The 15732-nt window shown below is 37.7% G+C and overlaps 1 long non-coding RNA gene across 1 annotated transcript; it reads right to left on the minus strand.

Moving 5' to 3' along the window:
• Window positions 1–2004: 2004 nt before the first annotated feature.
• Window positions 2005–15707, minus strand: LOC112843322 (uncharacterized). The gene is made up of 3 exons (XR_003215607.1): window positions 15485–15707; window positions 15280–15371; window positions 2005–2979 (listed from the first exon to the last, which is right to left on the minus strand). It is a non-coding gene; the product is annotated as an uncharacterized LOC112843322 (long non-coding RNA).
• Between the last annotated feature and the right edge of the window lie 25 nt (window positions 15708–15732).

Genomic DNA, 15732 nt, shown 5'->3' on the forward strand with positions numbered 1-15732 from the left:
CACTTCAAGAACTAATGTCAAACTGCAGAGAAACTAGCAGACAAATCGCACTTTAAGGCTCCAACATGATTTCGATTTTTGGGAGAGTTATTTGGGATAAAACCCCCCCAAAAAACTGAATTCAGTAATGAAGTGCGATGAGTCAGCTGTTGAAGTACTTAACCTTGAGGTGTATGAATAAAATAAAGGACTTAATACATTTGGATAAGCGGAAGAAATTGAATGGAGGGATGAATGGAGTTAATAGCTAATCCCTATAATGATTGCATAAAAGAAGCAAATCTCTACTAGTTGTGGCCAAATATGGGCTTCCGGCAAGGTTGTAAAATGTGGAGGCAAATTTAACACCGGTTTTTCATTAAAACTGACTCTGTTCAACTTTAATCGTGGGTTTTATAACAGGCACTGGTGCAGTAAAAGATACTAGGAGTTTTACTGAACTATATATTCACATACTGACAACCTTTTTTTTTTTTTAAAATTTTATTTATTTGATTTTATTTGTAGTACTTTTTTAGTCCAATTTTATTCAATCAGTAATCAGCACATCATCTGGTATATCATTTGAATGTTTATTTTCATCTACAGTGACTGCATTTCCCCCTAAACACAAAACTGTGATGCATGCATTATTTCAGATGTCTTAATCTTGATTCTTTTCTTTGTGTTTGTTGTATTTGCACGTCTTATATAGAACATTCATAAACAGTCACATTTTCCTGTAGCTGTATCTTTCTGCACAGTGTTGTATTTAAGATTCACAGTTAGCCCTGTAAGATGTGTAACTGATTTGTCTTCGACATGGAGATGAAGGTCAGTTACTTTAACTTTAGAAATATGTGTGTTTATACAGCAGGCATTCATTAACATCCATTTCCTCTTCTGGAGATACAGCAACAGAAGTTGCCTCCTTTTGGTAATTGTCAACTAACATTATCTTAGAGGCATGTCAGGGAGTGTTAAAAATAAACAGCAGTTTCTGGTTACTGAAGCAGGACATCTACTTTTGAATTAAATTATTATTTACCCTGGTTAGTTTAGGAAGCGATACTTCATCTGCCTTTATATTGCCTTAAAAATGTATACTTGTGTAGCTGGTTCACATGCACGTTCTCTTAGTTTAAAATTGCTTTAAATACTTTTTTTTTTTTTTTACCACGAAAATATATCTTTTTATGAGTTTTTAAACTGCAACCTAATCCCATCTAATTAACATTAGACTGCCAAACATAACATCTCTCCTACTTCACTGAAAAGCCTCTTGTGAGTGTATTTTGACTGCAGCCTTTAAGTTTTCACATTGCCTGTGGCAAAAAAGGTCTCAGATCGTCTAATTAAAAATCTCAGACAAGTACTAGAAGAAATGCTCTTTGCCGACATTTAAAAAAGATGTAAAGTTCATTACTATTTGCACTGGAATATACTTTAAACAGTGTGCAGAATGTCTAATTTCAATTGTATATCTTTTTTTTTTTTGTATTGTATTGCAAGTAGGGTCAATAAAAAAAATCATCTGGTTTATGCCAGGTTTTAAAATTACTTAAATTACTTGTTTAATATTCATTTAACGACATGTAGAAGCAGTGTGTGAAACATTAAGTACACCCCATGAATGGCTTGTACATCCATTTTTAACAGCAATAACTTGAAGCAATTGCTTTCTGTGTGACTATATCAGTCCCTCGTATTATTGGGGAAGGATTTTTGCCCAGTCTTCTTTACAGTGCTGTTTCAGTTCATTGAGGTTTGCTGTGATTTGTTATGCACAGCTTTCTTAAGATGTTGCCACAGCGTTTCAAGCCACTTGCGGTCTGGACATTGACCAGCTCATTGCAACACCTTGATTTTTTTTCTTTTTCAGTCATTCTGTTGTAGATTTGTACTTGGAAGCTTTGTCCTGTTGCATGACCCAATTAGGGCCAACTTTTCCTCTTGGAAAGATGGCCTCACATTTGACTGTAGAATACTTTGGTGTTTAGAGGACTTCATTGTCAAATCAATGACTGCAAGTTACCCAGGTCTTGTGGCTGCAAAACAAGCTGAAATCATCACCCTTCTATTACTGTGCTTGACAGCTGGTATGGGGCATTTGTGCAGATATGCTGTGTTTTATGCTGTTGTACTGTGCATTATGACCAGATATCTCGACTTTGGTTGTGTCTGTTGATGCCAACTAAAGCCTGTATCCTAAGATAACCCTTGGGGTTTTGCAATTTCTTTGAGCATTGCAGATCCTGATGTGAAGACTGGCAATTGTCTTGAATGTTTTCCACTGGTAAATAATCATTCTCACTGTAGGGTTATAGACTTTAAATTGTTTGAAAATCACTTTATAATCTTTCCTAGATGGATGGGCAGCAATAATAGTTCTTTTAAGATCATTGCTGATATCTTTCCTCCTTGGCATTGTGTTATCACCCATTTGAATGCACCAAATGAACAAAATGCCAAAACATCTGCTTTTATAGAGGTGCTCACACTTGCTGATGATCAGTTATTTAAGTGCATTTGATTACCAGCACCCATCTGCTACTTCTCCTCTTTATTCCTTTGGAAGCAGTAAGGGTGTACACTGCTTCCAAATTTAGGATTCATTTTGTTAAATAAAAAGTGACACGTGGTCTTAGCTTGTCTTAAAATGAGGTAAATACAACCTAATTACCAGATGAATCGAAAGAGGGTCTACTTTCATTTTCACATGACTCTATATAAAAATTTCAGAAATGACACAGGAACATTTTCAGCAGAAAATAGATGAAAGATCAAAATTTAAACTAGAATCCGCCATTGTTTGGTTTCATTTCACTTGCTGAAACCGTCTTAAACAGATGGTTTAAATTCTGCAAAGTGAAACTCAAACATCCCAGTGAAAGAACAAAGTAACTCAAGAACAGCAGCCTTCTCTTCATCCTTTCAACACTAGATGGTGTAAAAGCTTTGCCTTCATCCCATTCAAGGTAAACTCAGTTTGGTTTGCCTCTGAAAAAACAAAACAAAACATGTAAACACTCAACTGACTCTTTAGAATGAAAAAAATATGATGATGAACCAAATAGAGATAATTAAATATATAAAATGATACCTTTTAACCAGTCTCTGTTAACTCTGTTCTCCCCCTTACTTGTAAGGGAATACAGAGAACAGAGAGTGTTCAGAAAGCACTATATATTTATGAAGTCCATTTACTGTTTTACTGTCTACCTTTCCAGCACAGCATTTTTCTTAGTTGAGTACATAGTTGCTGACGGCTGCTATATAAAGGTCCAAAACAGCATTATCTTGCTCTTCTTTCTCATCTCCATAAGCTGACATTTATCCAATCTTCAATCAGAGGCCAGAGACAGTGCCAGGAAAATGTGACAGGAATCATGAGATGAATGCTAGTTTTCCTTCTTCTCTCCTCACTCTCACCTCTTGTATTTGCTTCTTTATACTATATATCATTCATTTAGGATCCAAAAAGCCTGCTCAGCAAAGGACCAAATGTTTTGTAATAGACGAGAAACCCCTTTTAATTCTATGCTACTCTCAAATAGATCTTCAAAATTCTGTTCACATTAAAAATAATCACGTAAAATTATTACTTTAATGAGCATGATAAGAAAGAAGCCACAATGACATAGTATACAATTATCGACTCAGGCAGGCATACATAAATCATGCATTAACACAACTAAAGTGATAAGCTAAAGTAGCCATGGCACAGGCTCCTTCTGAGGCAATAAGAAATATATCGGTCACCTATCCGCATTTCTCCCACAGTCCCTGTAGCCCTGGATGGAAATGCCCTGCAGTGCACCCGCTCACATCTCCTCAGGCTCAAAATAGAGCCAGGGAAATGTGGTATGCAAACAGAAATGAGTGCAGGCCAAAACAGTGCCATTCTCTGGAGCTCTGTGCTCTCAACCTAGCATTTGGTGATGCAGTTAAGATCTCACCCCCTTGTGAACACCCTTTGTGCTTGAATATACCAATCTAGTGTAATTATAATTATTCACAGGACTTTAAACGATGCTTTAATAAATGAGGTTATTTGAAAGTGATTACAGGGTTTACACTAACTAACACTTTTCATTACAGAGGGGCGCACTACGAAGAGGGCTATACTAAGGAAGAAAGGAAGTTCGACATAGCCGAGCTTTCTTTGTGTTAGCTGGAATGACAAAACCTAAAAACCCCAGTCACTGATAACTGGTATCACGACAATGTTTATCACCAGTCTCTGTTAACACAGGCTTCCCTGCTTCAGGATCTTTGTACACTCATGTAAAAAAGGGGTGTTTCATGCATTGTATGACTCTTCTTCATCATACATTTGAGCACTGCCTGCTCCAATCAGTTGTTATCAAATGATCATGACAAAATGCTCATAAAAAAACGTAAATGCAAAATTATTGCAAATAAGACAATAGATTAATGCACCAGAAGTCAATGTCAAAAACACTGTAACGCTAATGATACATTTCTTATTTACTTATTTTAAAAGGGACAATATAGTTTAACATACCAGTATGGAGCATGAAATTGATGTGCTGCATATAGAGTTTATAGCTATTGCTAATTTTCAACCCCTGTTGGGCTTCCACATTCACAAATCCATAATTATGAAATCTACAAAGAATTCAGAGTAAAATATAGTATAAAGAGCTATAATTCCCCCAGCAGAGAATGTATAGAGCACTTAAACTAGAACTTTCAGTTGATCTTAGACTGAAACTCTCAACATAAATGGCTTCAAACAACATCATGTTCATTAAGAGTCACCACGGTGATTTAGTCAAGTAAAGCGAGAACAACCTTTGTGGCATAGAAAACGGTCTTGAATCTGACATAGTTCACCAAATCATTAATCTCCACAGCCTTCAAGTTATCTCAGGTGTAGCTCCAATTAACATCTAAACAGCTGTACAGGATGGTGTTCCCTCTAGAAGAAAATTCCAATATTTACCAGTGTTAAAAAAAGTAAGTATGTTGAGTCAAATGAGTGTTGTCATCAAACATGACTTGTGAACTATTAAACAAAATAATGGGATCTTGACAGTAACTATTATGGCAACATTAATGGCAACAATAACTGGCTATTGTCCAATGAGGCGACAGTTTTGGTGATTTGATGCCATATAAATAAAATTTCATCGAACTGAATTGAATTAAAATGGATAATCATATCTTGTAAAAAACAAACAAACAAACAAACAAAAAATAACATTTATTTTTAGTTGCTTCTTGTGTATATTGCAGAAGAAATGAATGAAATATACCCCCAGTAAACATTTAGCAGGTATACTAATTAAAAGAGTTTGCTAATTATGCTAACAAAAAAACAGAAAAAAAAACTTCAAACACCATATTGGGTTGCACAATTAGTATATACATATTAGTAAAAAGAAGAAAGCAAGAGAAATAAGGCCTGGCCTTGTGGGAGTAGCTCCAGAGTTTATCATGAATCTTTAAAAAAGGCTTTTCTTGTGTTCTAATGAGTATAAATCGTCTTTGAGGATGTCACTCGGGTTTTGTAAAGAACTGGACTGAGTAATACCCTTTTCCTCTAATAGTTGAGGCTTTAATAATATGTCAATTGATGTTTAAGTTCAGTGGACCATTGATGATTATCCAAAGACTTTAGTCAGGATTCCACACCAAAGACAGCTCAAAGCACAGCTGCTGATCCCACATCTGGAGCTTGTGTAGTTCAGATCAGTAGAGCAGCGCTGCTTCTGTTGATAGCTGTTTAATAGCTAATTATGTCATTTCTTGCTCTAGTATGACATCTGTTTTTGACAGATAATTCAAAAACATTTGAAAAACGTATTTCTAATTCACATTCACTTTTAAACATTTATTTTTAGGTTTTTCTCTGTTTGGATTTTTTTCATCTAATGCTTTAATGTTTGCATTAAAATCACTCATCCATCCATTTTCTTCCACTTATCCAATTCATGGTCATTGGCGGGCTGGAGGCCATTCCAGCTGCCATAGGGCAAGAGGGAGGGTATACCCAGGACAGGTTGTCAGTCTGTCGCAGGGCTAACACAGAGAGACAGACAGCCATTTAGAGATAGGACCAATTTAGAATCATAAATTAGCTAAACCCTACTAACTGCATGTCTATGAACTGTGGTAAGCCCCACACAGTCATGGGGAGAACATGCAAACTCCTTACAGAAAAGCTTTGGCAGATGGTGAATTTAAATCCATGGAACTTCTTGCTGTAAAGCAACAGTCCTAACCACCGCGCCACCATGCTGCCCCACATTAAAACCTCTTAGAGTAATTTTACTGTCTTTGATGGGCTCTAATTTGCAATAGTACATTTAATCTTTAAATATATTACTCATCAGATGCCACTCAAGCCCAGCTCATGAGAAATATGGTAGGGGCTAAAGTGACTGTGGCTTCAGTACTGACTAATTGGTTGTGCAAATAAGAAAATGCCTATTACATTTTTAAAAGGCTGTTCACAAATATTTCAGCAATAAACAGTAAAGATACACTATTCAAATACTGATGTTTATTAAGCTAAAATCAGGGAACTTCTGGTCATAGCATCAAATCATATGATTATCGTACCTTTTTTTGAGGACTAACTAGTCGCTGCGGCTCCACTTAACAGTAAATCCACTTAGCACTGTTCCATAGTTTCCTCCTGTCTTATGGTTTTGCATTACCCTGCGAATAATTGTAATCTAGCTACAGCAGCTGAGTAAAGAATGCAATTAAAAGCAGCATAACAAAGGATTAGTTTCACAGTGAAGTGCTCTAGACTATAGATGCCTTAGACTGAGCTAACACACAGAAAGAAAATCAAGCACTGTGCCCATTTTCATGGATGAGATAATTTGTCAGTATATCAGTGCAGATAATAATTTGAATGCTGTGATAGAGTGTATGATCTCAGCAGAGTCAATGAAAGGCAAGATGAATTCAAAACCCCACAAAAGGATAACAGATTTCTTCACTGAGGACTGAACCAGCTGTATTCCCCCCTGAAGATTGTTCTGTCAGCCAGAGGAGAGAACAACTCATGCATACAGCTGTCTGGTAATATATGTTTGTACACATGTCCGAGGACAGAAAACAACAGAGATTTATTCTTTTCTATCATTTGATATCTCTTGCTTTTCCCTTCTTCTCCTTCTCCCCGTCCTCCTATCCCACCCCCCGCGCCTCTCCCGACACAGTTGTAGAGAGCAGAGCAATGATGCGTGTCTTAGTGAAACCTGGTGAATAGTAATGAACCAAGCCTGTGTGTCTATTTGAGGGGAAGCAAGAGAAAGACAGCGAGAGGGAACGAAGGGTTTCTGGGTAAGGAGGAAGAGGGGTGGGGGGTGTAGACTGTGAGTGAAAACGGGGCTTTTCTTGCGGCACTGATGCAGCACAAGCAGCAGTGGTGACTGACAAGCGATACAGTTGCATTAATCCTTTACACTGTTTACATGATCGACTTCGATTCTGTGTCACACGGCTCATAAAGCCATTCTAACCACACCAATGTGACGTCACTCAATTAAAACCTTCAGCAAACTGCATCTTTTCTCTGGGTGTGTTTCATTATACAGTAGCTCATTCTCCTTATCCAACCTCCCCCCCTCCTCCCCCTGTCGATGTGAGCGGGGGGGGGGCGGTGTATTAGTAGAGGAAATGGATGAAGGGGGAGAAAGCTGTGATTGAGTGTGGCTCAGAGAGGGGCAACAGCACCTGCTGTCTTCAGCTCAGATTCACGAGGCAAAACAGCAGTCTCCCTCTACTAGTGATAGACTATAAGGAGGACAAAGGAGGGAGAAAAGAGGCCCAAACAAAGCTTGAGAAACTCTAAAGACACCAGGCTCTTCAGAGCAGCACTGGCTTAAAGCCTTCAAATTTTAAACCCACACTGTCAACGCTGTACGTGGAGAACGACAAAAGACAAAGTTTGTGTCATCAGTGGGAGAAGACATGAGCACTGTGAATAAGAAAAAAATGTAATCTTCTGTATACCACCAAGGAATAAATGAGTGGAATATTCAGCAAACTGGCTGCAAAGATCAACTGGAGTGCCAAGACTGAAAGGAAGGGAACAAACACAATAGACAGCCCCCCTACCTCAGCCCCTCTTTTATCCTTTTCCATCCAGGACCCATGGGCACTCTGCCAACTACGAATCTTAAGAAGTCATTCAAAGAAAGCCAAAGAAAGGGACTTGTTTAAAATCAGGACCCATTCTTTCCCGGTCTCTTGTTTTTCCTTACATTTCCCACATGAAGACAGATTTTGGATTGCTGTTTTTACCGTATTTGAGGAGCGGTGGGAAGGGGGTGGTGGTGGGCAGGGGGGGTGAATTGCCATTCATGTAACGTTTCATCACATTCGTGTTTTGAGAGTATTGTGAGCGAGCGATCTCCCTCCTGAGCGCCCCCCTCCTCTCTCTCTCTCTCTCTCTCCCAGTTTTCATTCTGCTTTTACTCCCTCTGTCTCCCCACTCTAGCTCCTGCTCACATAGTAACTCCTCCCCCCCACTACCCATTGTCTCTCCATACAGTATTAGGCTGAGGGGATGCCATACTTGGTCCAGCGAGGGACGCAGGAGAGGGAGAAGGAGGTAAGAGTCAGATTTATAGCGCAGGAATGCATCGGGCACTATAAATGCAGGTCACCATCACTTTAAGAAGTGTGCCGGTCAAAATAGACGTTTGTTTTCATCAAGGCTGACAGTGAGGAAAAGAAGCAGCTTCAGTAATGTTCTAGCGCTTTCATATGTTGTATGCAGTACTTCAGCATGTTTTGGCTTTCTTGTCTGTCAGTGAAATGCATGTGTTTTTGGTTAATTACAATTAAGTATAGGATAACATACCGACAGAGCTTTTAGAAACAGTCAAAATCAGTGTCCAGATGTCAATTCGTTCAATATTAGTCATTTGCTGTGCTTTCGTATCTTTGCACCTGTATATTTTGGAGAAAGTTTGCTTACTGCCCATACATCTCTGCTACAAAACAGGGAAATGCATTAAAAATGTTAAAACATAGCCATAATCAAAAGCCTTTAAAAACATCTGGACAATGATGATTGCCTGAATTGGCTCCCAGCTGAGAAGGACCATGTACGATGTTTAGGGATCAAAGCTAATCCTGCCTGTGGCTGAGATTCACCTTCCCGTCTGGACAGAGACTGACACAGGGGCTTTACTAATTTATGCTGAGACATGCACGAGCACAGGCTCCCTGAAGCTCGGTGCCAATGGTCTCTTTTTGAACCTGGAAATGGCTGATTGAGTAAACACTTTCCTCCAATAAGTAGCTAATGCTCTCTGTCAGAGGTCATGTGAATATCCAGCATATGTAAGACCAGCGAGATATTGATCTAAGTGTGCAAACTGTCAGATGATTGGAAAGGCCGAGAACCTCAAGAAATCCTGCTGTGCTTGTGCTTCATTTTGTTATCTCTGTGGAATAAAGTTGCCTTTTATGGAAGTTTGGCCTTACGAACACATAAAAAAACAATGTCAAATGCAGAAAAATTATGAGACAAAATGTCTTATAAAGTATTTCATGCTCTTGCTAGTACTGTAAAACATAAAACAGGTGCATAAAAGGGCAACTAAAAGTGGTTGTCTCAGTACCGGACAGTTGCAGCCTAGTACAGGAAGCTTTGTGTGCTTGTCTAGAGGAAAAAAAAACGAGGAGGCTGTTTCAATGGGGCTTTTGTTGTTTGAGTTGGAGACAGCAAAAGCACAAGAAAAACTGACTGACAAATACCTGGCCTCTCTGTGCCTCAAATACCTCAGAGTTACACTTGATACAATGTCAACAAATGCCTCCTCTGTCCTCCATAGTGGCCCTTTTTCTTTCTGTCCACAAGATTTTTTCATGTTTTTATAAAGGCTACTATATTCTGAGAAGACATCTGGGTGAGCAGATTTGGCCTGCATAGCTCGAGTGCTCAGTCTCCACTCACTGAGGGGTTGAAAATGGCCCAGAACACTTCCAATAGTTAGCAGTGCTTAAAATTAGGGTGAACAGTCTGGTCTGTCAGTTCAGTATACAGAAATTCTGAATAAATCCAAGTTACATTTGTTTTGTTTGCAACTTGTTTAGGATTCAAGAGTCATGGCTGTACGAATGAATATCAAAAGAAATGTAACAAATGAATGAAGCTCAGCCTATAAGCATCATGGCTTTTATTTTAGACAAAATGGATGGAAATGTTGTCTTTATTTTTGTGAAAAATAATCTCTGCCATTATTAAAAATTGCAGAGCTTTGTGCCCAGTGCTGGGGAAATGATCTCATTTGTGCTTAATGAAGTCAGGCAAGGGTTGCTAGAGAATATAGTTTATGTAATGTGTTTTGAATTCAGAAACAAAATCCTTTTGATTAACACTGCACCTTTTCTCTGTAGACATTGATTTAAAACAGCATTTTTAATCAAAGATTATTCTCCAAACCCCCTCAGGAACTGAAGAGCTTGCAGAATACTGCTGTAAGATTCAAACATCAGCAAGGGGTCAATTTATTTGAGTCTGTGCTGTGAAAAATACAATTTCTACTGTCTAATGACTCACAAGACAGTCTCATTTTACTCCCCTGGGCCTCAGAAGAATACTTCCACTTTCTTTAGTTAATTATTCATGCGGATGTGAGTTTTAAATCCTGAATGCTGTCTGAAACCTACCCTTGTTTTTCCTCTCTTTTTGTTTTCGAGTTCTGGACCTTAAACGCATGAGTTCTCTGAATGCATCCGAATCACTGTTTGTGTATTACTGCCTTCCAAATCAAACCACACATGCGTCTTATGGCTTTCTATTCCTATGTGAGTTCTTTCTAACATGTCATGTAGGGTTTAAAGCCATTGGATACACAGTGGACTTTCAACTGAGGAACTCTATTTGAAGATTTTTGGGGGGGTTTTTTGAAGAAAGAAATTGTCAGGTGTCTTTATTATGATTTCCTTTCATATGTACAAAAAACCCAACAAAACCCCCCAAAACAAACAAAAACCAAATACAGCTCAAACTAGTTAGGGAATGATAAATTACAAATAAAGTATTCCCAGCATGCGGGATGATTTATGTTACTTTGGGTTTGTAGCATTTTATTTAGACCAGCTATTTGTTGCCTCTGAAATCTTTTGTAATTACATCAACAAAGCTGTAGCCTGGAGCATCGAGATCACAAAGCTCTTTTCAATCAAACTTTTGGAGTTGGGGGGCAAATATAGTCAGTTTGAGTTGCAGCTTACATAAGATATTTTCCTAGGGATGTTTTTTGGGAAATGACTGACTAGATTTCATAAAATGTGCGACTTAGCAGATGGTTAAGGAAATGAAACAAATCTTTTATTGCTGCTGCCAGCCTTTCCAAAACATCCACAAAGAGCTTTGTTTTCTAGTGGGAGGTTTATTGTCATAGTCACGACTCTTTGCATACAGAGATGTGTTTAATTCAGTAATGTGGAATGTTCTGCGCCAGCTGCCCGTTTAAAGTGGACTTTGTGGTCTTTGTAAGCCTATTCGCCTCAGCATAGACTCCTTTTTGGCATTTCCTTTAATTTTTGGAGGAAACACCCTGTTTTTTGAAATGATGTAAGAGATGTCCTAGATCTTGCTTCAGGGACACGTAGTAACATAGGTTTAACAACGATTGGTCAAGACTTGTAAGTGCATTCATGAATGCAGCAACAACAACTGGCATTTAAAAATGAAAAAGAAAATACACAGTGAAGGAAACAAAAAATATTTTGACTCATACCAACTGCTGCCTGACTATAAAGTCACTTTAGCATGCCTGCTGTTGGTGTGAATGCAAAAAAAAAAAAGTCTTTAAAAGGGGTGTAGTTCACAAGGCAGCCCTTCAGTGGGTATTTACCCTCAGGGAGTCCCCAGAGCCCTTTGAGCCAAAAGGACCTTTTGGCTCCAGCTCTTCCAACCAAGTACCGTCTTCTAATGATTTAGTTCCTGAGCTTGCGTTTGGGTTTATGTTATGTCACTTTAAAAAAAGAAGAAATGTTTCCTCTCCAGGTTTGCTTAGTTCTTTGTTTTCTATTGTTTTCTAGTGACCAGTGAAATAATAACAGTGGTGGTCATTGGGTAATTAATAAATAAAAACAAATTGGATTAAAAGTAAAGCAAAAAGTAGCATAAAATGACATTTGTGAATGTTGAATATTTTAGTGCCTTTGGCTTGATTGAGTTCTAGGGTCGATTCTTTTAATATTATCACTTTAAAATAAATAAATAAATTAGAGGAGCTGGTAATGATCAGTGACAAAACTCATGTCACGAGTAGACGGTTTGCACTTCAGCTAACTGAACAATCACAGCACTTTTATCAAGTGCTTCACATGTGAATTGCTGTGGTTTGCCTGCTGTCTCGTTCAACTAGATTTTTCAAAAGGATTCAAAAAGTATTTAACTTTTTGACCACAATAACTCCCTGATGAATATCTCGTGACTTTGATATATCCATAATTGGTCTTCTTGAATCTTATCTGAAGACTTTTTGTATACATTAAAAAAAGTCTTTTAGGCTTTGATATTTAAAAACCACAAAATTAAGTGATTTCTGAAGACAAACAGGGATGATTGCTATAGCAACATTTCACCAGTTTTAACACAATGGCCTTTACGGTTTCCTCTGAGTCAGTCACAAAAGCAACTGGACAAGTGCATCACTGCGGATCGATATAAAACAGCATACAGGTTCATAACTTTAACTGAACTGATCTAAAATGGTGCAAGTTATTGGCAAAAAGCAACAATTGAACAGGTGACCACGAAACCCATATATGACTGCAGTGCAAACACCTGCTGTTTTGTTATTTTCTGTAATGTTTGCTTTCACAGATCAATATAGTGAAGTTATGCAGTTACATATGTTTGAGCTAATATGAATAAAATAACGCTTGTGTTGTTCAGGTTATCAGTTTTGCTTTATCCGTGGACACTTTAATGGGCATGACGTTGTCTTCTAGTCACGATGTATCTTGTTGCTCTGTCACTCAGATCATTTCAAGTCAGACTTTAAGATATTATACAAGCTTATTAGCCAAAAAGTATGTCACTATATGCAACAATATCAAATAGGATAATGTAATTTCTGAGTATATAAATTACTAAATACATTTCACCAGCCAATTTATTACGTATACCTGCTCAACTCCTGGTTTAAATAAATATCTAATCAGCAAATCAAGTATAACCAATTCAGTGCATTTAGGCATGTAGACATGGTCAAGTCAACCGACTGAAGTTCAAACTGAGCATCAGATTGAGGACGGAAGAAACATGTCATAGTTGTTGGTGCCAGATGGCTTTCACCATTTCAGCTGCTGATCTGCTGGCATTTTCCCAAAACCACCATCACCTGGGTTTACAGAGAATGGTCCGAAAAAGAGAAAATATCCACAGTGCTGCAGTCCTCTTAAAAAAAGGAAAAAGAAAAGAAAAGAAAAGAAAAGAAAAGGAGGCTTTTTGAGAATGGCCACGAATTGCAACAGTAACTCAAATATTCACTTGTTACTGCCAAGGTAAGCAGAAGAGTGCATCTAAATGCAAAATACATCAAACCTTGAGGCAAATGAGTTACAGCAACACAAGACCACCTGTCAGTTAAGAAGAGGAAACTAAGGCTACAGGTTGCAGTGGGTCAATAAAATATGTAATAGAAGTTAGGAAGAATATTGTCTGGTTTGATGAGTCTCCATTTCTGCTGCAACATCTAGATGATAGGCTCAGAAACAACATGAAAACATGGATCCAACCTACTTTGTATCAATGGTTCAGGCTAGTGGTGCCATAATGGTGTGGAGGATTTTCTTGGCACACTTTGGGCCCCTAACATCTTGTTAAATCTAAGCAATGAAGAATTTGGGCAGTTTGAAGGCAAAAGCAGGTCCTACCCAGTACCTGCAAGGTGCACCAAATGAAGTGGCCGATGAGTGTATGTACACATCCTATGCATCTATACAAGAAGAGGAAGAGTTAACAACTCCATTCCAATAGAGATGCTGTTTAAAATTGATTGCACCTGAAACAAATGAATTAAATTCATTTGCAACGATCTCTCTTATTACTCTGCAGGTTAGTAATCTATAGTGGTTTGTAGTGTGAGGCTGAAGGCAAGACAAGGAATCCTGGACACAGAGACTAATCCTATCTGAGAGCTCAGTTTGAGTTTCAGCTTCTGACCAGCTTAGCTGCATTTAGAACCAGTCCAGCTAAATCAGAAGTTACAGGAGCTTAAAACACAGTCGTATGCTAAACAAGACCTGATTGTTATGTCAAAAGTCAGCACAGAGTGAGCTGAACTCTAAACAGCAGCTAAACATTAACATTTGTGGTAGGGAATAGATATGCCTATATGCTGACAAGCCTGCAGAATAATCACCGTAGTGATAATACTTTTATCTTCAGTGCTGGGAGGAGATGTTGATATTTTCATCTTGTTGTTGTACCCCAACAATATGGAAATACAACAAATACGAGTTAATCAGTGAAGTGAACTCTATTATTGAGATTAGCACCCTTGACAATGAGCTCATGCCTTGATACAACAGTGATAATGAATTTATCTTTGCTGGTAAATTGCGTTATGTGGAAAAATCCTCAAGGTTATGACAACATTGCAAATAGCTCAAGTATATATATATTATTATTACTGTTAAACTGCTGGAAACGGGTTTGATCACGCAAACATGATAAATGCATTCTGTGAATTATATTATAGTCTACATTTCTGCAGACACTGGACTTGTCAGATTGTAGAATATGGGAGATGGTTAATTGTAAATGTCCCAAAAGTAACTAAAAATACGTGAAAACAACTGAAATGTTACAAATAATAAAATTGATCTAAGCTGGCTTATCCAAAATGCAGATTCAGAAGACACAGTAATGGGTTCATGTGACTTTGACTGAAACAAGTTTTTGACCATCTTACAATGGAACTAATGACATACTTATGTTGTTTCATTTTAATTTTTTTTTTTTATTTTTGCTATTAGTTTTCCAACACTAAAGCAAAAAAAAAAAAAAACAACAATTCACATTTTTATGTGCAGTATTGGATGTTTTTCTAGAAAGGGTGAATAATAAGATCAGCACTCCCCTCTATATGTAATTAGGGTTTTTTTTATGTTGCAGTCTTTTTCGGACACATCCAATGTCACTCCAAAAAAAAAAAATAGATTTGAGAAAACCTATGTCTGCTGACATATTAGATTCGCTGCTTAACAGATAATCACCTGAACGAGTGTTTTTCCTTTTGTTCTTCATCTGTTGACAGGTGTCAGAAAATAAGTACTCACCAATTCAACGGCCTGAATGCATCACTCCTGTCAAAATGCTGCTGCAGCAGCATATATCACAGTACCAGCAGCAACCAAAGTATGGGTCACACCTGGAAGTCAAAGGTATGTGGTTATTTGCTGAAACTGCTGTATACATCTTTAAATTCATAATGAGAATCAGTCTTTTCTCACTGAAAAAAAATTAACTCATCATAGTAGAAACCTCTAAATGTCAATGGCTGTATCCATCACAACTTAAAATATACAAATTAAAAACGCTTGTGCTTTTCCTTTTTAATGGCAGTATGTCTCCACCAGCTCTAATTTTAATAAATAGACTTCCATTTGGATGGAAATATTTTTGGAAATAAATAGTTTTAGCTTTAAAGTAAAATTACAATAAAAATCTTTTGCTTTGTAACTAATATTCTAGCTCAAATCAGCTAGTTTACTTGTACTGCAAAGTCTGGA

This window comes from Oreochromis niloticus, linkage group LG20, assembly GCF_001858045.2.
Source record: "Oreochromis niloticus isolate F11D_XX linkage group LG20, O_niloticus_UMD_NMBU, whole genome shotgun sequence".
Lineage (NCBI taxonomy): Eukaryota > Metazoa > Chordata > Actinopteri > Cichliformes > Cichlidae > Oreochromis > Oreochromis niloticus.